The 27495-nt window shown below is 43.6% G+C and overlaps 1 long non-coding RNA gene across 1 annotated transcript; it reads left to right on the top strand.

The window, feature by feature from the left end:
* Positions 1 to 1098: 1098 nt before the first annotated feature.
* LOC122758337 lies at positions 1099 to 26513 on the top strand. Its single transcript, XR_006358144.1, has 4 exons — positions 1099 to 1197; positions 6709 to 6769; positions 23741 to 23827; positions 26453 to 26513. It is a non-coding gene; the product is annotated as an uncharacterized LOC122758337 (long non-coding RNA).
* The last annotated feature ends 982 nt before the right edge of the window (positions 26514 to 27495 follow it).

Below are 27495 nucleotides of genomic sequence, written 5' to 3'. Positions count from 1 at the left end.
AGTGGAAAATAATATCGTCTTCTAACTGACGATCGACAAAGTCAAGGCAAAAAGTAAATATTTCCCCAAAAACCAGGTTAGTGTGTCATAAATGTAGCTAGTTAGCCTTTTAAACGCAAGCTAGCTTCTCATGTCATTCATGCTAACGTGTTGTGTTTGTTTTTTTAAGTAGAACCACACGTTGTTCAGTGTTTTATTTTCTGTTATTTATACATATATTTAACTGTATTTTAGGTCTTTTATCGGAAAACAGACCTCATCTTCTTATCTTCTTCTTCTCCATTTAAAAAGGTAAGTATGTTTTAGTCATTAATGCTAATTTTCTTGTCAACTGCTAACATACATGAGTTTATGATTGAAGTCACATTCTCTAATGTCTTCATTTCTTTCCACTTCTTTCATACAAAATGACAATTTTTTATATATCGATGTATAAATATACATATATAATCATTGTTATTGTTATATTATTATTATTATTATTATTAGTAATAACTAATTCAAAACAGAATAATGCCACGTTTCTGCCAAACTCATATTGAAATTTATGAATGGGCTATAACATTTATTATATAACTGAACAATTATGTGGGGTTTTCTACCGCTTGTTATCCAAAAAATTATTTTTATTTATTGTTTAATTATTTATTTTTAGAAACATTGACTCTTTTGTCCACAGTACAAATATGTAAAATATATGTGACACACTATTCTTTAGTCCAATGTTTGTAAACCTTCTGTATAAAATTACCAAATTCAAATGTATATCGTGAAAAGCATCATGAAACGAATACTTTTCAGCTGTGTCTGTAACACCTGATATCATTTTGAATTGGTAAGTGAATCATTGCCAACAGATATAAAATGTCTTAAAACTGTCAATCGTATTTTATTTTATGTTTGTTATTTAAACACATACATCTTAACTAAAATGGTTTGTTTGGGGACCCACAAACAAATATCCTGTGATTTTTTTATATTATATTTTTGATACTTTCTATTTTCTGAATAATAAGATATTATTTCGAGGTTTAAGAAAATTGTCTCACACTTTATGGACTACACAACCAATAAACAGATCATCTGTTGCAGGCTTTAATCTGGAGTCTTCTGCTGCTGCCGTTGTCTCTCTGTGTCTGTCCACCAGAGGTCACTGTTGCTCCAGAAACAAACTGCAGCCATGTTGGGGATCAACAGGTGAGAGTGACAGGCTGTAACCATGGCTGTAACCATGGCTGTAACACCTCAGGCTGTTAATGGTGCTGTTAAGGTCAGCGTATGACAGCAGTATTGATCGCATTGATAAAGTCATGTGATCAGTTTCCCCTCCAGACTGCTTCACACTGCTCGTCTCTTCTCTCAGTGGTTTTTTGTTTTTTTAAATGAAAATATTACACACACAAAATATAATACATGATTAACATGAAAATTAACAATTCTATCAGACTATGTCGACATTTTGTCACAAAAGTAATTCTTGATCTATTTTTGTTATTGTAATGGCTAGAAGTTATATATTTTTCCTTTATTTCATCTTTTGTGCACGGTTTCTATTGTTTCTTTTAACCTTATTTTAGCTTAAATGTGCTATGTTCATCAAGTTGACTGTGTCAAAATTTTAGACAGGGACAGAAATTGTCTTTTAAATTTTTTTTAGAGTTTTACCGTGTGCATGTGTGTGTGTGTGTGCGTGCGCGCGTGTTGTGTGTTTCTGTGTATGTGCATATGTGACTGTGTGTTTTATCATCACCCAATTTCCCTGGGACTTGTTTCTGACTCTCATCCCACTTCAGGGACTGGATCTCTCCCTTTTTTTGTGAGCGTAACCGACCAAGTATGATTAGTTTATCAAACGTGTGCATATGTATTTCATGGAAAAAGAGAAAGTGGTATGATTAATTTACCAGCGTTCCGCAGGGTCAAGGAAATTGATGCAGGATAATTGGGCACACAGGGAATCCACGGCAATTTGTGCTTTCAGACTCGACTTGAGAAATTAGATGTCAGTGCAAATGTGAAATTGCTCCTCAATGTTCTCAAAGATTCCATGAAAGTTTAAATATAAATCTTAAGTATTTCCAGCAAAGGGATTCTTTCCCCCTTTATTTTGGTGCCAACTTGAAATGAAGCGGCAGCGAAAATGATCTGAATGAAGTGAAAGTGTGTGAGGAGAGAGGAAAGAGGCAGGAGGAAGGAGACATCACGCGAGCTTGTGTTTTAAAGTTCGGGGCTGCACTCGCAGGAGGATGTCGAGGCTCTTGCTCTCACTGAAATCCTCATACAAGAATTCATTAGATTCTCTCTGACAGGAAGTAAAGTTTGAATTCATCTGAAGACGTGTAATTATCATATCCCAGATATGTTCACCTCTAATGCAGGAGATAAGTCAGACGGAGCAGAACTAAAGTCTACTTTATTTTTTCCCCGTCGCTGTCGACGTGACGAGGTACAAACGTACGACACGTGTGTGTGTTCATAAGAATGAGAATAAATCACACGCCAGTGAATAATTGATATAAAGGAGCGTATACAGTGTATGTTCGTGGTGTTCAGAAGGTCAGTGATTGATAAAGTTGTTGTGGTTTGAACAAAGTTGGACAGTTTTATTCAGGGGGAAAAAAAAGCCTCAAGTATTGTGTTGTTTTAATTGAGTCTTCTTAGATTATACGATGGAGTATTAGAGTCGCACTGATATTCCTAATGTCATGAGGCAAATAAGTCCTAATCCTACACGAAAAATTGAAATATTATGTGTTTAATGTGTGGAAAAATTTGTTCTATTATGTGATTAGAAAGTCATAATATGAGGGGAAAATCTTTATAGTGTGAAAAAAACTGATGTAATGATGTGAAAAAAAGAAAAAAATCTAATGTGAGGAAAAAAGTCAAATTGCGAGAAAAAGTAAAAATATTACGATAAGTTATTAAGTTATGTAAGAAGTTGCGATATAACGTAAAATAAAATCGTAATTGTACAAAAAAGTTATATTATGAGGAACGTTTGTAATTTCATGTGCAAAATAGTCCTAATACTACAAAATCAGTTAGAATATTATGTGAGTAAGTCGTAATGATGAGAAAAAAGTCATCATATTACACCTTTGTTGTTAAGTATTATGTGCCTCCATCAAGTTATTATTATGAGTAAATGAATAAATCTTCACTGGCCTGAAGAGAAAACTCTTCACGTTTCAGTGTCGATGTTTATTCCTCGTGGACGCAGAATAATCGTCACAGTAAACATTTGTTCACCTGTGAGTTCAAAGATGACTCACACACGCGTTCACATGAAGGAGAATAATTCATACAAAGCCGATCAGGTTCTGAGGGTCAGTGATTAATAAAAGCTGTAAATGTGAATATTCTCTGCTTTCTATGACAAAGAAATGAACAAACAACATTTAAGAACATCAACGACAAATCGATGGAGTTGATAAACTGAGAAAATAATCCACGGATTAATGTGTTGGGAAAATAATCTTCAATCGCAGCACGTTGGATAATTTTACTCTACTCTTGTTTTATTTGAATTCAACGATCACCCGTCGCAATTTAGCTTTAATTAGAATTACTGTGAATGAATAAATAAATCATCATCATCATCATCATCATCATCGCTGCGTCTGAAACAGAACTTGAGGGAAATCAAGACAAACTGATTTTTATGAAGTTATATTTAAATGTTAGTGTTTATTCCACACGGACGCAAAGATAATGCTAAACAAGAATATTTTTATATTTATGACGCTCAGGAAAACCGCTTCATTTGTCCTCATTAAAAGCTTAAAAGTCCATGAATAAATAATCCTTAAAGTTAGTTTTTTTTTTTTCAAAAATCTGTGGCCTCACGCAGAAACACACTCACGGACTAAATAAATATTCTCCATAAAGAGTGTTTAGAAAGTCGCCCTCGCCTCCCCTGCGCACCTAAAGATCACATCCTTCACCGGCGGCTGGTTTTAGAGGGAGAGGGAAAAAAATTGGACCTCCGAGAGTCAACTTAACGCAATTAAGTGAGGATGATGAGTCTTTTTCTGTGTCTCTGTGTCTCTGCGTCTCTGTGTCTCTGTGTCTCTGCTCCAATCACCAGCAAGCGACGCAGAATCAAAGCTTAAAGGCAGAAGAAGAAAAGACGAGCGAGCTCCCAGCGGTTTAATTATTTTAATTATCTCTCTGCTTTCAGCTTTTTTTAACAGCTTTAAAAAAAGAGAAGAGGCCATTAAAGGAAGCCCGTTTGGGTTAATCTGATTAAAAAAAACCAAGATGGAGGCAGAGATGAAAGCCTGCACGTGTCAGTGTTAATCAAGGCACGTAACGCTGCTGTTTGTGAACTGGGACGCGTGTTTTTTCTCCGTCCCGCTCACTGCGCTGATAAACTCTTCAAACCGCCGCCATGTTTGATTCCGTGAAACCGCGCTGGCAGCAGGTCGAGCGAGCGCGGGCGCGACTGCGAGGGGAGCGCTGAAAGTTGTAAGTTTGGCTCCCCGGCGGATTCTTCGTTAGAGAAGTGAAGGCAGCGATGAAAGCGGCGTTATCAATTAGCACCAGAGCGGCTCTCACTTCCACGCTGCTCTTCTTTTTTAATCCCCGTCCAAAACAGCAACATTAAGTGCTTTTTAAGCAACTTATTTCCACCCACAGTGGAGTCGTCGCACGTTAATGTCTCACTGAAACCACCGCTTCATTTCTCCTGATTTGTCATGGAGCTGCTGCGTCGCCTCGCGCTGCCAGACTTCACATAATCTGTGCTTTCGCCGACTAACGTCAGTCTAGAGCTAACGATTGTTTTCCTCATCCATTCATCCATTCATCCATTCTCGATCAATGTTTGAAAAATGTGTTTGATGATGTTCTTAAATGTCTTGTTTTTGTCCGTGAACCAAAAATGATTCACATTGAATGATTTCTTTGTTTGTATCAGAATTCTTTGTTTTAATCATGAAACTGATTCACGGAGTAATTGTTTCAGCTCTTTATCTGTCCGACTTATCCTGAGCATCATTAGGCGATATATCGTCGTCCTTCAACACCATCACTGACACCATCATTGAATTTAAAGTCATTTAAAGTAATCGGTCCCTGCCAGCGTCACTACTTTGTGTCTCCTCACGGGGGCGCTGCTCAAAAGAATGAGGGAAGAAGAAGAGGAAGTTTACGACAGGATAGTGGTGGAGGAAGCTCCATCCACGTTCTTGAACTTTGACCTTTCTCTATGTCGTGACTCAAGTGTTGTTTTCTTCACGTAGACGGTTATTGTGACATATTGATGTTGATTATCACACAACCGTCGTATCGTGATATTATCGGTATTATGTATCGTATCACGGGCTTCCCTGTGATTCATAAATGAATTTGGAGCAAAGATTTTGATATTATGACTTTGTAGTGAGTACTCAGTAGTACTGAAGTTTTTTGTGTTGTCATTAAATATTTTATCAGATAAAGGGAGAAAAAGAAAAGCATTTAAAAAACTCACTGTTGGTTAATTGTTTAATATTTTGTTTTGTGTTCAGGTTCCACTCACGTCGTGTAAACAGACGATTTGACTTTATTTTGATTTGATTCCGTGTGTTGTTGTCGTCATGAAATCAGAGTGAAGTGTTTTTAAGGTTAGCGAGATTTTATGTTTGGAAACAAGGCAACCTAAATATAAACCTGAACACGTTATGTGAGGTCATGACTTCCTGTGAGTATTTGTTTGAACATATTGAATACATCCAGATAGCGTCAGATATATTTAGAAATCTCAGTTGAAATTCCGTCACTGATGTCAAAGTTCTCATTGACTGGACGAGGGACTGAAAACTGTTATTAATGTGCAGATAAATTGCAAAAACCCAGAAGCGTGCGTGGAGTTTAGGAGCCATATGCACAGAGTCGACATCACTCAGCGGGCCAAATGCACCGCTGTCAAGTTCCATAACGCAGGCAGTTGTTAAAGTTCCTGCGACTGCAGAGCTTGACATTTGTTCGGGAAAGAATGAGCACAAAACCAGCACAGGTGTTGAGCCACAGCATGGAGAGAGAGGAGAAAAAAAAAAACCCCCCAACAACAAAGATCTACTTTCAAACTAAATCAAGCAGAAGGAAATGTCCTGAGTGTGTACAGAGATGGACGGGAGCCCATGCAATATTAAAGCACCGTGTCTGCCGATGCCAGCCGTGCCACTCCTCTCCGCGGCTCCCGCCCTCCCGGCTTCCCGGCCATCGGCTCTTCCCTCAAGGTGACACTTCAAAGCGGGCATGCAGACGTGGCAGGCTTGGCTGTCGGCATGGAGCCAGCCCTCCCCCGCCGCCACCCTCCACCCCTCCATCCTTCTCTTTCTCTCCCGCCCACCACCCATTCTACCCACACACACCATCACCACCTCAAAGACTCGGCTCCTTCCCCTGCTGGGCCAGGTCAGCGCCAAGATCCACACCGCTCGCCGCCTCGGGAGCCGCTGTCAAAAACCTCTTCCCCACAAGCTTAATTAATAACGGGCCATTCCTAATGCAAACCCTCTGAATCCACAGCCTGTTTCCCTCCGATCCTGCTGCTGAGTTCTGAGGCCTCGACAGAAGGCAGACAAGGAGAGCAGGGCCGGATGGGGATGCATCCAAAATCATTTGAATTTCCATGATTAGGATTCACATGCATTATTCTGCCCGGCTTTAGAACCTGTTTTCCGCGTGATTCTGTTTTTTTAAGATGTCTCTCTTCTGCAGATGATTGGAGACGCTGGAACCAGAGAACACACACGGCTGCTCTCCTTGGCATGTCTGACAGGTGAGCTTTGGAAAAACATGCTGTAGATGTGCACAAACACACACACACACACACACACACACACCCACCCGGTGTGCATCAGCTGGGTCCAGCGCCTGTAATCACCTCTCAAACCCGGAGAGAGAATTTTACCAAGCGCGCCGTGATCGATATTTGCCGATCCGTCTGCACGCATCGTCCTCAAATAAACGCGGAGAGGAGGAGACGGGGGCGGGTCGCGGCGAGGTCTGCGGCGGTTTGATGTCTGTGAAAGCGCTCATCAGCCTCGCCTCGGCACGCCGGGTCACCGCCACCTCACCCCGACCAGAACACGGCTGATTGTCTCGCTGTCGGGGCGAGCGGGGTTGTTGTTTTCCGATCTTTTCCAACAAGCTGGGCTTCTTTTCTTTTCTTTTTTTTTAATAAGGCCTCGGCTCCAGCTCCTCGCAGGCCGACACGCTGATGATGAGGAGGGGAACTCATCCAAACTCACTCCTCCTCCTCCTCCTCCTCCTCCTCCTGCCAGTCCTGGACTCATGTTGTTACTGTATTTTTATTCACGGCATGTCTCCTTTGCCTCATGTGTGTGCATTCGTGATGGGATGAGCCGGGAGACGGGAGAGGGGAGAAAGTGCAGGCTAAACAACCCCGTGTGCCTGGAGAAGCCGTGGTTAAATGGTACACGGCTCGGAAAACATAAGGTCTGCGAGTACGAGCGCAGCCACGAGAGCATTGTGGCATTTAGGGCAAAGAGCTGACACGCTGAAATAATCAGGTCGTAATAAATAAGAGAGACAACGGGGAGCGAGGAAGGCGTGTCTCTGCGGCGGCGGCGGCCATTTAGAGGAACTAACTCTTTTCCCCGGCTCACACACATTCCCTCAGTGTCCTACTTGCAGAATGTTGTTTTATAAACCCCAGAAGCCTTGGCCCGTTAAATGAGCACAAAACAACTCAAACTAACCTTAATGAGTTGCTCTTACTGCACACACAGCGAGGGCAGGTATGGAGGCGAGCCTCGGCGCCGCACTCTCCCTCACATTAAGCCCCGTTTAGCCGAGGCAGTAACCTCCCACAATGATGCGCTAATTAGCTTCATTAGCTTTTTTTTCCTCCCATTCTTGTTGTTTTTTAGTCTTGGCAGAGCGGCTGAGGCTTAGCTTCCAGATAATAGTCGCTGAGATCGTTCTAATCTCGTCTGTCTTGTGTGTTTTTTTTTTAATCTCCACCAATGTCGCTGTGATTTCACGCGTTCTACCTGCTGTTCATCTTGGCGACAGGCACGAGCGCGAGCGAGCGTCGTAATGAGTCAGGCATCGGGTTTTAATAAGCAGAGCTTTACCCGCAGATCCTTCTGTGATTTGCATCCATGTCGGACACGAGGCGTAAAGCGAGGGTGATTGATTCATGGCTCGTCCCATATTGGAGCGAGAGGGAGAGAGAGAGAGAGAGAAGAGGGCCGTAGATTTATTATCAAGCTCAGCGACAAAGAGAGGAAGAGAGTGTGCATATGTTAATCCGCTGGCTGAACGATGATCAAAGACTGGAACAAGCTGAGCTCTGCCGATCGCCTCGGGGCACGCCGTGCTCTCCAAGCAGCTGGGAAAGTGTGCAGACGAGGAGTAAACACATAGTTAGAAAAATCAATAAGCGAGGTTCAGGCTGGAGCGCGGCGTGAAGGTCAGAGGAGGCCGGTGTCCGCGGCGCGTTAGAGAGAAATCCAGAAACCAGAGGCGTTTTTAGGCCAATTTAAGTGAAGTGATGTGTGTTTACAGCTGAGTTGTGTCCAGACCAGGGTCAGACATTAGCAGGGGCTCGGGGCAAAATGCCCTTGAAATATCTAAAATTGCCCTTGGCTGTGAATGACCCCGTGAAATAGATAGTTAACTTTTGCAAAGCCCAAGTTGAAAGTGGCCAGCCAGGCACCCGTAGCACACCGTTTGTCCCGTTTCCTCCTTTGGGGCAGTTATATTACAAATATAACGTCATAGAATCATCATGATGTGTCATCAGAGATGAACCTGAAATACTGGCTTCACTGATAAAATGCTGACGCCCTTTTTCTCTACATCGCAACACGGAAGTCGTGACTGGGAGTCAAGTCAGTGTTTCTCTCTACGTTATTTTGTCTGCAGTTAAAAATATTAAACAATTCTACACAAAACAAACACTGTAAAAGTCAGAGTTCCTGAATGCACCATGTACACCGGGGACCTAAGAGCAGCGTTAAGATTCTGGACAAACAGTATTGTTATCGTGACGTTTTTGTTCATCACCAAACATGTATGAAGCTAGTGCGGCGTGTTTGATTGCTATTACAAAGTCAGCAGCCCGGCTAACGCTAAAGACACCCGGGTTTGTTTCTGTGACGTCGTCACGGTAACTTTATATATGTTACGTTAATCCTGTAAGCAGCTACCACAGCTCCGCCCACACTGCAGACAAATGAAGATGATGAGAGAACGTATGAAGTGTTTGAGTGAAATAGTTAGTCGTTAGTCCACTGCAGTCAGTGTGAGTGCGGTTACTGTCCTGTTACTCTGATATGAACTCATTTTGTTTAGCCTCTTCCGTGAAAGTGTCGGTATCAGTATCGATAAAATCCTAACCATGAATATTCACCTGTGGCTCCGTCCAATCACAGAGCGCGTGGCACTGAAACACAGCAGACGACAAACCTGAAAGACTTTATTGCTGCTCTGAAAAATGTCTCGCTGATATTATATCAGTTATCATTCTTTTTGTCGTCTCCACCTCAGGTGATAATTCAGACGCACCTTCACAGTTATGGACACAGTGTAACATGGAGTTCATGGTTTTGCTCATGTATTTTGTACATATTTGACATAAATGGTGTTTTTCATGTGTAAAATACTTTGTACTCAAACTACATGAGATAGAAACTGCTGCTGCTGCTGCTGCTTCTTCAGTGATGTTATTATTCGTTGTTAGAAGATCAGAATGAACAGTGACGACGGTACAGGACATATTTTAAAGTATGTTCCTTAAACAAAATCGCCCTGGAAATGAAATATATGTATTTTCCTATTAAAAGTGAATTTCCTGAACTGGTCAAGACGTTCATGACTGCTTCAGTCACCTCTGTGATTTAAATAAAGAAACTAAACCTAGAAAAAGACACAAAGACGTGAACAACCTCACGTCTCCTCATTTGCTTTTCAAAGGAGGGAGAATTTCCTTTCGAGTGTCAAAACATGCGGCGCGGGTCCCGTTCCTGCGTTCTCTGTGACTGGGTCACTGCGACCCACACTTTTCCCACGAGGCCTCGGCCTCGGTCGCCCGCTCTGCTCGGGGAGTTTGTGGCCTCTCTGTGACTCCGTCAACATTTATATTTGAATTTTAAAAATTCCGCTCATCGCAAACATCACGTTGTCATTTTTGTAGATAATTTAAATGTTCAGGGCTTTTCTCTTTCATCAATATCTGTTTGGCAAATGAAAAAATGAGCTGTCATTACTCTGTTTGTTTGCCTGTAACTGAATAATTAAGATGACTTAGCTTTTTAGCCCCGAGCTTTGGCGTCTGTTGACTTCCTCCACTTCTGAGGCGGATTGTTTTTGTGATTAGTCACTTTGTTTAATCTGGTAATGACGGCATCCCCTCAGGCTAAATGCCTGATTCCTGCTTCACCGGTTTATTTATTCATTTGTACTTTCTGACGTGTTAATCTGCATAAACGCAGCGCAGCTCCGCCAGGACCCCGAACATCTCTCTCTCTCTCCGCACCTGTCAGTTACAACAAATGTGAAGCACCGGGAAGCAGCCGCCGCTGCCGCCGCCCTGGTGGCCGCACCTTGATCAGAGCTGACGTCTGCCTGTCGATCAGCCGCGATCTAACCTGAGCTGTCAGTGTGAAGGCTGACGCTCGAGTCCTCATCTCCTCCTCAGCTCTGCTGCGTTAATTGAGCAGAACTGCTGCTAATTAAGAATGATGAGAGAACACACACACACACACACACACACGTGCGTGCAGCTCCTCTGGCAGCGGTTACATTTGCTGTCTTTACGTTTTTATTCTGCAGGACTGTAGATATTTGATCTGTGAATGCATCAAACGTGCGTCTGACTGTTACAACGGTTCATACAACAGCCTTCAATCTTCTAATCAAAGGGTTGTACGTTGATCCTCTGCTCCTCCTGTGCTGACGTAGAATAACGATTAATAACAAATAATTAGCAGTTTTATTAAACTTACCTAAGCTCCTCACTGAAAAAAATGAACAAAATGGCTTCTCTCTCCTAGCACTGCTATCTTTTAATTTAACATAAAAATGAACAATTATTATATAACAGTAATGATTGACAGCTCCTCCCCAATGACCTATGACCTCACACAGCGTTGTTAACGGTGATTGGTCGGGGTCATACTTGTAGCGTTGCCAGTTCCCCCCCGAACAAGACAGGCAAGAATCCGACTGATAATCTGTGAAAAACAAAAATCTGGTGTCATCTAATCCCAGCATTAGAGATCAGAGCCGACACCCGGTGGCTAACGGGACCGTGTATGGCTGATGTTTGCTGAGGAGAGATCTGTGTTTGCCTCTCGGTCTGAAATCACCGTGGCGACGCAGGTATGTCCTCCAGGTCACATTTGTGCCTCCTGTGTCTCGGCTAACACTAAACCTGCGCGGTCACCGTCACGTCCGTGAGATCAGATCAGCCGACTCAGGTCTAGACCTCTGAAACCGTCGGACTGGAGGAGCCAGCGCAGTTGACAACAGCCTGGCCATTAGCAAATCCTCCGCTGTGCTGTTGGACAGTTGGAGACCTATAATTTAGTGCAGCGCGGCCCGGGTTAGCCCTACAGCAGGCCTCTGGTTATTTGATGCAAATGTTCCCCAATGAAACGAGTGGGGAAATATCAACAAGCCCTGAGTAATTGCGGCTGATAAAAAATGCATGGGGGTTGTGGTGCCGGACTCGCTTCCCGCAGACGCTGGGAAGTTATCTCTCATTACCCGGACTGTGATAAAGTGCGCCGACTCCTCCGTCAAGCCACGGCAATGCATTCAGCTCCGTCTAATAAAGGCTGCTGCCTACCACGCGCTTTGCTGGCAAAAATCCATTTGCAGCAGTTTGTTATGGAGGAGAAATATTGTTCCTGGCTGCAACGATTAATTTCTCCCTCTCTCTGTGCGTTTGACGCTTGTCTCCGTAGTTAAAAAATCCCCCCGCACATGAAGTCGGGATGTTTTATTCATCGGGAAAAAAATTAATTTATATACAAGTGTGGATGTACTGGATGTGAAGATTTCACACCAAACAACCCCCACAGCACATTTACAAAGTAGTCTGCTGCAAATGTTCATTAGCGCACTGGGGATTTCAATATCAGCTCTCTCTCTGTGTGTGTGTGTGTGTGTGTGTGTGTGACTTCAAACCTCCGTCCTTCGCTCGCTCCGTCACCTCAGTGTCAGGAAGAGTCGAGGACGAGCTCTGATTCAATCTGCCGCACGAAGAAACAGCTGTTTGGCTCGGAGAAATGTGAATAATAAAGAAGACGACACGACGGCTGTGGCAGCGAGCGCAGCGGGGGATCCCGACTCCACAAACCAAAACATGAGACTACATTATCACCACAAGAGTCTGTGCTGCTGGAAACTTCACGTTTTCATTTACTTTAGCCACGTTTAAACCTCCCATGAAATGTATTTATTATTTTCTCAGTTAATCAAATTAGAAAATGTTTCCCAAACCTGGAAATGATGACGTTCTCAAACCTGTCGCTTTGTTCACAAACTAAAACGACGACGACGACGTCGTCACACTTTCTTTGTTATATGGACCAAAGAAACCAGATTATCTTCACATTCAAGAAGCTGAAACATCAGAGAACCTGCTCTGATTAAATGAACAAAACTACATCGTTTATCTCGCGGGGAAACGGAGATGAACGGAACTTTCAATCTTTTTCTTTATTGTTCTTAAAGATTTTCTATGAACACATGAACCCCCGAAACAACCCTAGATGCTGTGGTACCTTTGTCAGGCCTGTACTTGGCAAAAATGACCCCAGTATAATCTTAAGTATCATCCAATCATAAACTTAAGAAATTTACAAATGTGCGATTAATCGTGAGTTAAGTATCACATTAATACGATTAATCGCAATTAAATATTTGAATTGTTTGACAGTGCTAGAAAATATCAAAACTTTTCATTTCAAAGATTTTGAAGCATAACATTTATTATTTGTTATTTTTGACCCCACTTCTGCATCTAAGGGTTAAAAAGTCTGACGTGGACCAAAACAACGATTTACTGTAAATGCTAAAGTGAATGACTTCACTATCCAACATGAGTTCCATGGATTTATGAGTTACCACAAAGACAGAAACCTGTTACTTCATTTGATTCTTTTTATCTTATTTTAGTTTTAGTTTTTGGGGGTGGTGGTTAAGCTGCATTAAGTAAGCGAGAGAGAAAAATCCAGTCATTAATATTAATTGCTTTCCTGAAATAAAGAACGGCGTGTGGAGAGGATTTCATCCTGACGACAGATAACATTCCTGTGAACTTTGAGATCCGCCTGTCGTCCGTGCAGATGAAAGGATCATCAGCAAGAGGAGAAGAACTTCACTTCACAACTCGGGTTAATGCTTGTGGCAGTGGCACTGACGTCAACAGCTGTTCTCAAACAAGCCCTTTGATGACTCATTGACAGCAGAAGCTCCTCACTGCCACTTTCACTAACTGGGGAAATGTCAGCAGTGTGCGCGCGCGGGGCGGCGGCGGCAGCAGAGGTGGCTGATCACAGTGTCTCTGGCAGTGATGATGAAACGACTGTGGTGTTAATGGATGTGAGAGGGAATCTTGACCCCACGAGCCCGCGCTGTGGTTTGGATCAGGGCCTGGGTTCGCTCTGGGCCACAGGGAGTCCACACACAAAGCTAATTGTTCGCCTCCTCCGCCCCGGCGCCTCCTCCATGTCAGGACTCCGGGGACTTCCTGTGGAGGACACGGAGACAAGAGACACTCACAGAGGCCACTCATGATTAGGTTATTAGCACCAAGGTGACTAATTAGCAAATTGTACAATCAAAAGGGGGAAGCAGGAGGGGGGAGACGGGCTGCAAGGTGAGGAGCAGAGGTGGAGGAAGTCAGGTTCAGCTCCGCTCTCCTCCCTCCCCAGGCTGAGCTTCAGGGGCGACTCCCTCGCTACGTCTCTTTCCCCCGCGGCGACCCCCCCCACCCCCCCTCCTGCCTGCTGTTCAGGTCCCAGTGACATCTGCTGGTAGCACGACGTGTCCTCCCTCCCACCTCAGAGGCGGAGTCCTCCCCCCTCCTCCTCCTCCTCCTCCTCCTCCTCCTCCTCACCCCTGCCTGCCTCCCCGTGCAGATGTTGCTCCCTCGCTCCTGCCTGTGTGGAGAGCGTCAGGCCCGTTTGATGTGTGATGAAACGGAATGGAGCGAGCCACTCGGGGGCTCAGGGAGCAAAGGGGGGGAAGAGGGGTGAGGAAGGGTGCAAGTAAAAAATGGGAGGAGGAGGAGGGCAGGAGGGGGAGAGAGCAGGGAGGAAGAGGAAGGATGTAGGGACGAGTGTAGGTACAAGATAAATCAGAGGGTGGACACCGAGCAGAGGTTTGGTACGCGTCCCACACTGGACATCACCAACCTGAAGAGATGGATGAGGGTGAGGAGGACAGGACAGGACAGGAGAGGACAGGAGGCTAGGAGAGGAGGCAAGATGGAGAAACAACAGGAAACTAAATAAGATTTAAGCAAGAGGACAGAGAGTCGAGGAAAGAAAGTGAAAGATAAGAGAAGAAGAACTGAACACATTAAAAACAAGCAAGAGATGAAAAACTTTGTGAATAAACAGCGAGAGAAGGAAAGATATTAAAGCTGAAAGATGAAAGAGGAGGAAAAATACATTAATTTAGATCAATTAAGAGGAGAGGAAAGAAAAATTACCAACAAAATAAGAGAGGAAACTGAGGAAGTGATGGAAGTAAATAAGATGAAAAGGAAGGGGAAAGGAAATAAAATAACAGTCAAGAAAACAAGGAACGGAGGTGAGGAGAGGAGAAGAAAGGAAAGGAAACGAGATTAAGTAAGAGAGGAAAGAAAAATGGGAGAAGAAAATAATGGAAATTTGTTAAAGTAAGACAAGAGGAAACAGAGGGGGAGAGTGGAAAGGAGACATATGAAGGAGAGAAGAGGCTGAAAGAATGCAGGAAGTAAAGGAATGGAGAGGAAGAGTAAAGAAGGAGATGAGATGAAAAGAGACAAAACAAAAGGCAGAGGAAATTGAAACCATGATGAAGAGGAAGTGGTCCCATCTTCCTCTCGTGTCTCCTTCCCTCGTTCACTTCCTTCCTCTCGCTGCCTGTGCACTTTAATGATTGTTAGGAAAGAAGAGAAAGTGAAAGACGACGATAACTCTCAGTGTGGGCAGCGTGGAGCCACATGGAGGAGAGTGGAGTGAAGCATTGTGGGTAAGGAAGAAGAAGGTGTACGCGGTGGATCAGGTGAAGCGATGGATCAGCTAACAGTTAGAGATCAAAGTGAAAAAACAAAGGCGGATTTCAAACGGGCTCAGAAACCCTGGCAACAAACCCGCGGCTCCTCTGATAATACTTAGATCTATAAATGTTTCCCTTCTTTTATTTATTTATTTATTTTTCTTATTTATTTTTAAAATTATTCATCGCTGTAATAATTTGGGCCTAACAAGCACTTGAGGGAGACGGCTTCCTTTTGCATCTCCTCTCCCCCCTCCTCCCCCCTCCTCCCCCCTCCCCATCCATTTCCTCAGTTCCTGGCTCTGTGGTGCTGCTGGAGCTCGGGGATTCGGGGGCACTATTAGAGAGAATTTCTTTTATTTGCTGCTAATGAATGATATGCATGCTAGTGTTTTTCTTGTGTACTTTGCGGGGGTAACAGCGAGGATCGGGGCAGGAGCTGGAGAATTGGACTCTTTTTCAGAGGCTTTTGTTCACGTTAACCCTCGTCTCGCTTGTTATTGTCACTTTGCCAGATTTCCAATTCAAATCCACCATCATACCTCACTTGACACCGGCGATGAGGCGTAGTTTGACTCGGTTTTGCCGCGTTCTGTCGCGCCACCGTGTTTGTGGAACGCGGGTTAACTGGCGTGTCGGTGCAGGAGACGCACCGCGAACATCCCGCAGAAATAACTGCACATTTATTTGTTCTTTGTTGTTGTTGACGCTCACAAACGGATCCACTTTATTCACCCAAACAAACAAACAAACAAACAAACACTGGGCCAACACAGTAAACCATTGTATTATTATTTCATGACGGCTTTTCAGACACGTTTAATCGTCTCGTCTGCACTGCCAGCGCTCGCCACTGTTAGTGTCACACTGTACAGATGGTCCGGTGACCACGCCAAGACAATACAGTCACACTCAACATGTGATGCACTGTTATTCTCCAAAAACCATGAAAAACACCGCTCACTGCAGTCCCTGACAGATCTGCTGCTGCTGGTGGCAAATGAAACACAACAAAAGCACACACACACACACACACGCACACACACACAGGCTGCTTCAAGGAACAGTGCATAAAAAATGAAGACAACACAGACGCAGAGTCCAGAGATACAGTCCACGAGAACGTGTTAAAAACACTTTCATTCAATTTAAAGACGTTAAGGGAGTAAAAACACACACACACAAGAGTTCAGCTGTAAAAAAGAGGCAGAGGTCAAAATAAGTAAATAAGATTTCTATTCTAAACATCCACCAACAGACTGACTGCCAAATAATGATCTATTCTAAACATCCACCAACAGACTGACTGCCAAATAATGAGCTATTCTATACATCCTCTAACAAACTCACTGCCAAATAGTGGGCTATTCCATACATCCACCAACAGACTCACTGCCAAATATTGAGCTGTGCTAGCATTATAAATGTGGCTGCACCTACATTTTTGTTGTTGTGGTGGAGCTAAATGAAAAAGTTAAGATGCACCAGAGCAAAAAGTCGGTCTGTAGCTCTGCTCTTATATAAATAAACATTTGTTTTGGAGCCTTGAAAAATCTGTTTGTTAAAAAATGCCGTGTTTCTACAACACGTTAGTTGTTAAAGTAGATATTATTGTGCAGGTGCTTCTCCAGGTGCTGTGTTGTATCAAGTATTTATTTTGCTGTTTGTGCAGAGATGTGGACGTTCTCTGAGGAAACGTTGACCTTCACCTCTCTGTGCAGGAAATAACTCTAATGCCTGTTTTAAGTCTGGTCTCAGTGGGTTTTCAGAGCCTCAGCGCACACGCGCACACACATATATATATGTGTGTATATATATATATATATATATATGTATACACAGTATATACAGCACATGCAAACACTGACAAACAGAGGAACACAAACTACTTTGCCTGCAGTGATGGCTGAAAAGCTACATATCAGGTGCAGAGGTAAAAGCATGGCCTGATAATGACCTCCCTCCAGACTGAGTAAAGCAGCGCCTCCTCAACTGTCCCTCCTCTCCTTGTTTCCTCTCCTTGTTTCCTCCCCTCCTCTTCCTCTTTGGTGTGGTGCGTTCATGGACGCAGGCCTGGGGAAACTTTGAAGTTGCCTCTGTGCCACCTCCGGTGTAAATCATGCAGCCTGTGCTGATGAAGGATGTGTTGTCTCCCCTCGGTTCTCGCTGCAGAAGAGACTCGTGTGATGAATGTTTGAGCAGCAGTGATAAAGCTGCACTTTTCCCCCGCTGCTCCGAGTCCAGCCGGAGGCTTCAGGAGCAGGAGCGAGGCCTCATCTTTACCTCCTGCTGCGCGGCTGCACGGACGAGGCCGCGGGGAGCTGTGAGGTCAGAGGTCGGGTGTATAAAGCACAGAGCGCAGAACACCTGAGAAGAAAGACAGATTCACACTCGCGTCATGTCTTTGATTCACTTCCAGAGACTCCACACAAACACAGACTCTGTGTTAATGTGTGAAGACGTCAATGACAACCGGGACTGTACAGCGAGGAGGTGTTGGGTGCTGCCGTGTCACAGATTCCACATACCATCAAACACCAAAGTACAAGAAGAAAAGCTCAAATTTGGTCACGTATGTTCTCGATGTTTGATGTACTGATGTCCTCAAACGTCTTCATTTTGTCTACAAACCCATTTGATTCAGTTTGAATGATTTCTTCAGAAAATCTGATAAACTGGTTTTAATGACCGACAAAAACACTCAGAAGAGTTGACGGTTCGTACGTAGGAGGGACACTGATTATGTCCAAGATGGAGCTGCCTGAGGACGAGGAAAAGAGGAGGAGCCACAGTCAAGTTTCATGGATGTTGTGAAGGAGGACGTGAGGACAGTTGGTGACACAGAAGAGGACAGATGGTGTCAGATGATCCACTGTGGTCACTCCTAAAGGGAGAAGCTGAAGGAAGAAGATATAAGAGCTCAGGACTGCAGTGAAGAAGAAGAAGAAGTTTATATTTCAGGAGAGACGTCATTTGTTTTGACAAAGAACTTGGATTCAGTTCGTCATCATCGTCCCTGATGACTGAGGACAGTGTGAACCCAGTGATGCACACTCACTTCCTGATTGGTTCTCGGCTCAAATCTCAGCTGTGAATAAATAAAAGACGTACATGTGTAGAGTCAACAGAGTTAGAAAACTCCTCTAACTTTGGGAACTTTACTATAGTTGGTAAGCGTTCAATTTACAGAGCACGACAAGGGATTTACATTTAGCTGGTTGACATGTTGACACTGCGACGAGTCACTAATTGCACACTCTCAACTGACCCCAGCCACTGGGGGCCACATCCAGTTTACTCCTAGTCCTGGTCCCAAACCTGGATCAATGTAAGGATTGTGTCAGATTTCCAGTGTCTCCAAAACACTGGTTTCTGTTTGGATCAAAAACTTTTGGAGATTCTCCTGAACTTGTTTCTGTGTGTGTGTGTGTGGGGAGGGGGGCTCAGTGAACCTGGAGGGTCACATGATCTGTTTGTAGGTGTTAGCATGGACACAGGTTGTCTGTGTGTCTGTCGTCTAAATTAAAGACAGATTGACTCATTTACATCAGTCCTGGTGGACTCGTCGCTCGGGTGGTGAAACTCTGCGATGCTAAATCCACGTCTTTGTTTCTGCGCAGCTTGTTGCTCCCAGACCAGGAACATCTGTGCAGAGGGAGGAGCTGCTGCTGCTGCTGCTGCTGCTGCTGCTGGTGTAGTTGTTGTTGTTGGGGGGGTTGATGGCAGACCACATGGGGAGGAGGGGCCTCCTCTCCTTCAGTCTGTCAGCCCACCTGACTGCTGCTGCTGTGAGAGGCCCGCCCAAGGCAAGACCACAGGCTAGTGGCTCCTGTGGGCCTCCAGCAGGGCCCGCCAGCCTCCCGAGCCCATTAGAGCCAAATCCTCCTCCCACCTCCGCCTGGGTCGCCCCCACCCAGCCCCGCAGCCCTCTGCCCCAAGATGCCATCGCTCTCTGTCCTGCTCTGCTCCGCACACTGAAATAACTCTATTGTTTGTGTGTGTGTGTGTGTGTAACGGCATGGGTTTGGGGGCATGTTTCTTTATTTTCCTTATTTTTCTGCTTGTGCTCGTCTTGTCCTCAGGCTGCAGGTTTCAAATCAGGCTCATGAGACGCTCTCTCTGTGTGTGTGTGTGTGTGTGTGTGTGTGTGTGTGTGTGTGTGTGTGTGTGTGTGTGTGTGTGTGTGTTTCAGGGATGAAATCTCACAAAGGCATTTATTTATGTATTTACACTTACTGCACTAATGTGCTGTGACTGTCCAAACTTCCACCACTGTCCACTATCACTGCTGCTGCTGTTACTGCTGCTGCTGCTACTGCTGCTGCTACTGCTGCTGCTGTTACTGATGCTGCTGCTGTTACTGCTGCTGCTGCTGCTGCTGCTGCTGCTGCTGTTTTATGGAGCAAAGAAAGCTGGAAATATTCACGTTTAAAAAGCTGGAAAACTTTCCAACCTGTTCTAATCAGTTACCACAACAGTTTATTCGTTTATAGTTTATTAATCGATGAATTATTGCAGCTCTGTTGTCTTTATTGTTTAAAGTAAAAGGGAGGGGCTTGTTACAGTCTGCAGTCTCACATCAGATGTCACTCATTCTTACACACTGGACCTTTAACCTGGATCCACCATAGCAAAGACAATAGATGAGAGTATGTGAGATTGTCAGAGTGGAGGTGGGTGGAGCTGTGGGAGGTTGTTGAGGTTGTGGGTGGAGCATAAATGATCAGTTATTCTGAATATCCTGTGATTGTCTGGCTGAGTCTTTTTGATCTAAATGAAAGTACAGGGTGAATCAGACGCGCTGCAGAGCCGAATCCCGACGCCTCTCTGCTCGTGGTTTCAGTTTGTGCTACGTGAGCTTTTAAAGCTGCTGTAATGGTCCAATTTATAATTCATCATATCTGATTTTCCAGATTGCCACAATCTTGGGGAATAAAAATTTGGGAGTGTTGGGGTTTCTTACTCCTTTTTTTTTATTTTTACACATTAAGTATTTATGATCCTTGATGGATATATAAACTGTGGTAAAACTATTGCCTTGAATATTGATTATCTCTAATTAAAAATGCAGTTTGATGAGGAGTTCTCTCTGGTCAGCCTCCCTCCGTTTTACAACTTACATCTTTTTTTTTTAATTCCTGACCTCCTCGTGGCGTTTCCCTGTTTGCAGTTCAGCGCGCCAATTAAGCTGCAGAGCTCTTTTAACGAGCGAGTCGTTAGATCTAATTAGGACGTGGTTAAGTGCCACGCATTAAAAAGGCGAGAGCCATCATGTTGAAGGATGGAGGCTCGGCTGCTCGGCTCGACTGGAAGCAGCTGTCGACTCCCCTCACATCCTCCCCTGAGCTCAGGCACAAGAGCAGACACCTACATGAAGATTAGAGACCCGGAAATGAACAAACCACCATGTTTGACGTGTGACGTTGCTATTGTCTGTCTGTCGGGTTCTGTTTGACTGGATGATCTCTCTGGTTCTCGTTTAGCGACACATCGGTCTCATTGTTAACCAAACGTCGTCAGTGTCCAGAGAGAAGCAAACTGTTGCACGGGTCTGTGATTAACAGACGTTTTTAGATTTATCACAAGATCTCTCACAGGGCACACACCTCCACCAACGTTTAAAACCAGGGGCCTCAAACTCAAAGAGGGGCCCGGATGTCCAACTATCATATCTCGATAACTCATCGTTTGTTTTGATGTGTAGTTCAATTGTGATGCAAAATGAATCTGTAAATAACAGAAATCAAATCATCCAGACCACTGTAATTAAAATACACAACAAGCTTATTTATAATTAAATGTTATTTTTCACTGTTCATGATTCATTTAAACATCAGTGTTTAAGTTCCACAGGACATCAGCTCGAGACCACTGGTCTTAACACTTTAGCTGTGCGTCCATGAGGAACAGTCCCCAAATAACCAGCCCCACCTGTTCCACTTTCTGAGTGCAATGGTACGGTGCGGTCAGGGCGGAGCTAGATCGGCTCCGCCCATGACAGTCAGCTGATTGGAGCGACAGAGAAAACAAAGAGAAACAAAGAGCTGCTGGATTTCGTCTGAATGTTCTGCTCACAGCTGTGACCTTCATACATGTCGCAGAGATAAACACGTGAACTTGTTCCAGGGTTCCCATCAAATTCCAGGACTTTCCAGGACCAGTTCCCTCATATTCAAGGACGGAATTTGCTGACCCGGCTTAAGATGTGAGGACAACTTGTAAGAGCGTCTTCACCCATGGCGTCCACTTTTATCGACTTATATTGGCAATTCATTATTTATTTATTTACTTATTTATTTATTATAAAGTTCTTTTTCAAATTCACAAACTTTCAAGGATTTCAAGGACCCGTGGGAACCTTGCTGTATATATTTTTACAGTGTTGTCCATTCAAAGACACAGAGATGTCTTGGAAATGTGATCATTTTATTACCAAAATTCAATGATCTGTCAAAAAACCAAAAAGTAAGTTGGTAAGAGAAGGACAAACTCAGAGATAAACCCACACCCATGAAAACAGAACCTGCTTGGTCTTGTTTTTGGCCTCAAACCAAAATGATTCAGTTTTAATGATTTCTTTTCTTAAATATTCACGTTGAAGAAGCTGCAAAATCAAGAAATCCTCGTTGAAGATTGATCGTCGTACACGACAACTTAACTTTAAGGCCTGGAACAAATATCTGATTTAAAACCTTAGTTTATTCATGTTCCTGGAAGCACTTCTACCTCACCTGAACTCGTCTTCTGGGTTTAACAAAAGTTTAGTTTCTTCTATACATTTCCACAACTTCTAAACATCACGTCTCATATCAGCAGGAGGATTGTGAAGCACTTTGGTGCTGAACGGCTTTAACTGTGGAACAAAAGCCTATTTTTGGAGACTCTTAAAGTCTTTCAGGTGAAGCTGTTTGGTTCATATGGAGGATGTGAATCTCATTACCTCAAGTCAGAATAGTTGGCAGACAGCTGTTTCTGCTAATGTGAGCACAGGGACGCTGCAGGAGGAGGAGGAGGAGGGTGGTGGTGGTGAGGTGTAGCTGAAGATGTGCAGGTGCAACATGGAATGAGACGCGTGGATAGAAGAGATAAAGAAGGAAATGACTGCGTGAGGTTTGGCATAAATCGCGGTAGATTACGGAGCCTGTGGAGATCTTTCGACTTGTGTTCCTCCTCTCGCCGGCTTGTGTTTGACATGAGCGTGTGTGCGAGCTGATCCACGGTGCTCGGCGGTTCACAGGCTCTGCTCCCATCTGGGCTTTGAACCTCGCGCTCACCTCGCACTCGGTCTCTGGTGTGTGTGTGTGTGTGTCGCGGGTGCAGTCGAGCGTGTCAGACAAAGAAATTAAAGATGGCAGTTTACAGGGAAACACTCGGCTCTTTGGGAAACGCGGCGCTGAAAGAGAGAAACCTGACAAATTGATTTAAAGGGATGAAATAGGTTTTCCCCCCTCACCTTTAGAGACGTATTTACCTTCCTGTCTTTTCGCTCTTCTGTCACTCTGGGAGCGTTTGCTTGTGTCTGTTTGCATTTTTCATGCTGGTAAAAGCTCTTCTCTGCCGAGTTTTCTATCAATCAGGAATTTTCTTTTTGTTTGCATGTGAGATGATGTGCCTGTGTGTGTGTGTGTGTGTTTTCAAGTGTTTCTTTGTTGCTCACAGCTGTCCCACATTAGGGATCAGCAGCTATTCCCCAGGCAGTGAAGGCTTTTCAGAGGCCTGACTAATTGGCTGTAATCTCCTTTTTAAAAGTTGAAAGCCAGCGAGTCTCCAGCCTCGCAGTTTACAAGCAATTAATGCGAGGAACACCAGTAAGTCCTGCTGGTCACACACTGGTGTAGCTCTGCTGGCACTTCACTGCTGCGGCTCCCTCTCCTCTCACTGAAAACACACGCTCCCGTGTGAGGGCCTGCTGCTGCTGCTGTAACTGCTGCTGCTGCTGCTGTAACTGCTGCTGCTGCTGCTGCTGCTGTAACTGCTGCTGCTGGTTTTGGTGGTAGCGGGGGATTTGGTGTGAATGTAGCGGCGTCCGTGGGGACGTCGGTGGGTTTGGTGAACCGAGGGGTTTCTCCTTCTGAGGAGCTGATGAAATAATAATGCGCGGCAGAGTTGGCGGAGGCTGAAATTTGCACATGAAAATCCTCTCCCTTTCGCGCTCCTTGCGTCTAATGTGCCGCCCCGATGACAATCCCTGCCTCTGTGCAGTTTATATGCAAATGAGGTCTTTTTTCAGAGCACAGCGAGTGAGAGAGAGGAGCTTTTTTGTTGTGTTTTGTTTGTGTTTGTGTTTAAAAGGATTTTTAAAGGATGATAATATATTTTAATTTTTTTTCCCCTGAATGATGAGATGCAGATTTCTCAGAAGAGTTTGAGCAGCCAGACTTTTTCTTCTTTTGTCTTTAATTGGAACATGAAGCTCCAACTCTGAGTAAAGTGTTTGTGTGTGACGTAAGAACTGGTCCTAGAATGATTTGTGTTTGTGTTTTGTTGATTATTCTCTCTGTGACAGAGGTCCGCCTCCGGCTCAGTCGCCTGTTGGGTTTAAAGGAGACAAAATAACATCAGCAGACGCTCCAACAGGAATCATGACGCTCTGGTGAGTCTGTGGCCTCTGAGGTTAGACAACATCCACACTGCTAGTGTTTCAGTCCACACTAACACACCTGAAAACATGTGTCACGTTAACGTTCACTCGTCATGGGTCGGTGTACCCGGGAAGTTGATTCTCCTTCTGCAGTTAAAAATCAGAGCGGAGATTTCTGTGAACGCCACGGTCTATGTTTCAGTATCCACACTTTAAACCAGCACAGGGTTTTCAAACTTGAAAAACCCGCTGTCATGTGGACATCAGAGTAAGGTCTGGCCCACGTGACGCTGAGGTTTCTCATAATAATCCTGTAACAACAAGAAAGTGTGTTTTCCCTGTGTGACAAACTCTCAGGAACCTAAACTCCAGTCTGTGTTTGTATAAATGGACAAAAAGTTAAAGATAAATGTCATCAATTCTGAACCTTTTGAAAAAAGATATATCACCTTTAACACAAATCAGTGCAACTTAAAGTGCTGGACACACGCGAACCATCCCAGCATCACGTACTGTAATATTCACAGATCATTAAACATGAAACAGAAATGTGAGATTAAAAATGGATTCATCTACATGTAAATGTGACAGATTTCAATAAAATAGACAAGTGATAGTGAAAACAATAATGATCTAATCAGGTAAAATGACAGAGATAAAAGATAATGTATATCCTCTGATGCATTTCTATAGATACCAAACAACATGACGGTGTGAAGCCTGTCGTCCTGTAGACGCCATGAACACATTTATTCTCATTCTCACCTCCTTGTTATAATAAACGGAGAGGGTGGTGGTGGTGAGCCTCATGTCAACCCGCTCCCCTCAGTCACGGACAGTTAGTTAAAGCAAACGCGCTCGGGCCCTGGAGAGAAGGCGGGGCGGTGGAGCTGCCAATCACGGCCGCGCTCTCGCCTTCACCAACTTCTGATTAATTTAATAAACATCCCACAGAGACGCGGCCGCGTGAACTCGTGTTGCCTCACAGACGACACGGGCGCCAGCGGAGCTCACGACTGATGACGTGTTATTAAGAGCTAACACGCTAACACTGTGTGTGTGTGTGTGTGTGTGTGTGTGTGTGTGTGTGTAAAAGAACGATGTTAAAGAAAATCAACAATTACTCTTTTACTTGAATTACTACATGAATCACAGGGTAATAATATCACAATATACTTTTATATTACATTTCCTCTGACTCTGAAGAAGAAGAGTTGCTATTATGGTCTGTATTTATGTAGAGCTTTTCTCATCTTGATGAACTGCTTTACATGACACTTTTCACTCATTCATTCACTCATTCGCTGCAACATGGGCTCAAGTGTGTTTGCTCAAGGACACATAAAGACTAGGAAGAGCCAGGAATTGAACCCACAGCCTCACAGTTTGAAAAACCCTACCACTGAGCCACCATGGCTCAATCGTAAATACTCACTTTTTAAAAAAAACTTTTACTTAACTTAAAACGTAAGTACATTTTATATCAGAAAATGATCTATATATTATATCTGTCATTTTTCCGCTTTTGAAACGTGAATATTTTCAAATATCTTCAAAGAAATCATTGAAACTAAATCATTTTGCTTTGTGGACAAAAACAAGTCATTTGAGAACATCATCATTTCCAGGTTTGACAAACACTGATGAACATGGATCAAACGATTAGTCGATTAATCCAGTGTTTAGTCGCAGCTCTCGTCGTCTCTAACATTTGAATTGAATGTCATTTTGATTTCAGATGCCTGTTTATTAGTTGACGAACAGTAACACACAGATTTTTCTTTGCTCTATAATATTATAGTAGAGGAGAATAAATATTGAACGCTGACACTGAAAGTTTCAAACTTCTCCATAAATTTATTTCACAGAAACTTGTTTCCACACAAGTTTCTCCAGCAAATGTACAGAAACCAGAGGAACCTATATATAAAGAATGGACGCGGTCCTGTGGGTTCTTTCTGAAGCAAAATGTAGGAAAATGCACCACCAGGGGGCGACTCCACTGAAGTCAGTGGGAAAATGATCTTTTGAGGAGTTAATCACTCATGTGAGCTCTTCTTTGACAGAACATTATGTTTTGTTATTATATAACATTAATTATCATTTCATTTGATCAATTTTACAACCCATGTTTACCCTCTTTTATTATTGCACTATTTTTTTTCCCACTGTTGCACATTTTATGTTTATAATATTTGTTTGTATTGCTGCTGTGTTAAAACAATTTCCCCTTGGGGATGAATGAAGTATTTCTATTCTGTTCTATTCTATGTGAGTGTGTGATTGACAGCTGGTATCGTCCAATCGGAGCGTGGCTTTAGGTGATGACGGTTGCAGAATGTCGGGATGTTTTCTAATGATCAAATTCTTAAAGTGATTTTTCAGCTTCTTTGCGCCACAAAACAAATAAAATCATTAAAACGGTTGTGAACTAAACAACTTATCGATCAGTGGTTCTTTAAAATAATCATTAGGTGCCGCTGTTGTTTGATCTGTAGAAGAAGAAGAAGAAGATTTTATTTCCTGTGTGTCGTTCATCTCTGAGTAGTGGTGATTGTGATTCTGGAGGCCGCGCCGCGCCGTGCCTGAGAGACAGAAACATTATGAAAATCATAATAATAATGATCTCACTTACAGGTTCCATCTTTAACTGCGTCGTTAGAGAGGAGGTCGACTGGTGAGGGAGGAGTGAGAGGATCAGGAGGAGGAGGAAGAGGAGGAGGACATACACCATCATCATCATCGTCATCATCATCGTATACCTGCTGCTCTGCTCCTGTCAAACAGCAGCAGCTCCAAACTGGTGTGTAAATACGTGTGTGTGTGTGTGGTGCTATGTGTGTGTGTGTGTGTGTGTGTGTGTGTGTGTGTGTGTGTGTGTGTGTGTGTGTGTGTGTGTGTTTCATGACAGGGACGAATAATGTCAATGATTGCATTTAGTGTGAACATGTGTCGTGGGTGGTTAGCTAAGAGTTAGTACTAGTTATGGTTAGCGTTTAAATAAGTCAATGTAATGTCCTCTCAAGTCATGGAAACCAGTGTGTGTGTGTGTGTGTCTCACCTCAGTCTTCAGCTTTGACTCTCCCTCCATCCCTCCCTCCCTCCCTCCCTGGCTCAGCGTATCACTCCATATATTCATGAATTTCCTGTTTATCATGAAAACATATGCATGGAAATAGAGGGTGGGAAGAGAAAAAAAAACAACAACAACAGCACAAAAAAAAGAAAGAAAAAACAAGCGGTGAATGTTGATCGGGGCAGGGGGTGGGCGACCCTCTCGCCTGCGCAGCGCTGCACTGATCTCACGGACCTGCCTGGATATTACTCTCTCTCTATATATATATATATATATGTATATATATATATATATATATGGATTTATATATATACATACGTGTGTGTGTATTATACTGTCTCTGTTGTCGGCCTGTAGCAAAATGATGGTTTTACGTCTCAGATTCTGTGACCTTTGACATTTCCAGTGAAATTATATATCTTTAATATTAATATTGACCACATATGAAGCTTCCATGCATTAATAGTCTGTAACTGTAATCGATTTTTCTGTTGCGAGCAGTCTGCGAGCTGGGCCATGCTGACATGGACTGCGGCCAAGGGCACAGTGGAAGGCAGAGAAAGTCCATTTATTTACTTTGCACAGATAAAACTACCACAGTTCT

The sequence above is a fragment of the Solea senegalensis genome, linkage group LG21, assembly GCF_019176455.1.
Source record: "Solea senegalensis isolate Sse05_10M linkage group LG21, IFAPA_SoseM_1, whole genome shotgun sequence".
In the NCBI taxonomy this organism is placed as follows: Eukaryota; Metazoa; Chordata; class Actinopteri; order Pleuronectiformes; family Soleidae; genus Solea; species Solea senegalensis.
This window is presented reverse-complemented; position numbering and strand designations above follow the sequence as displayed.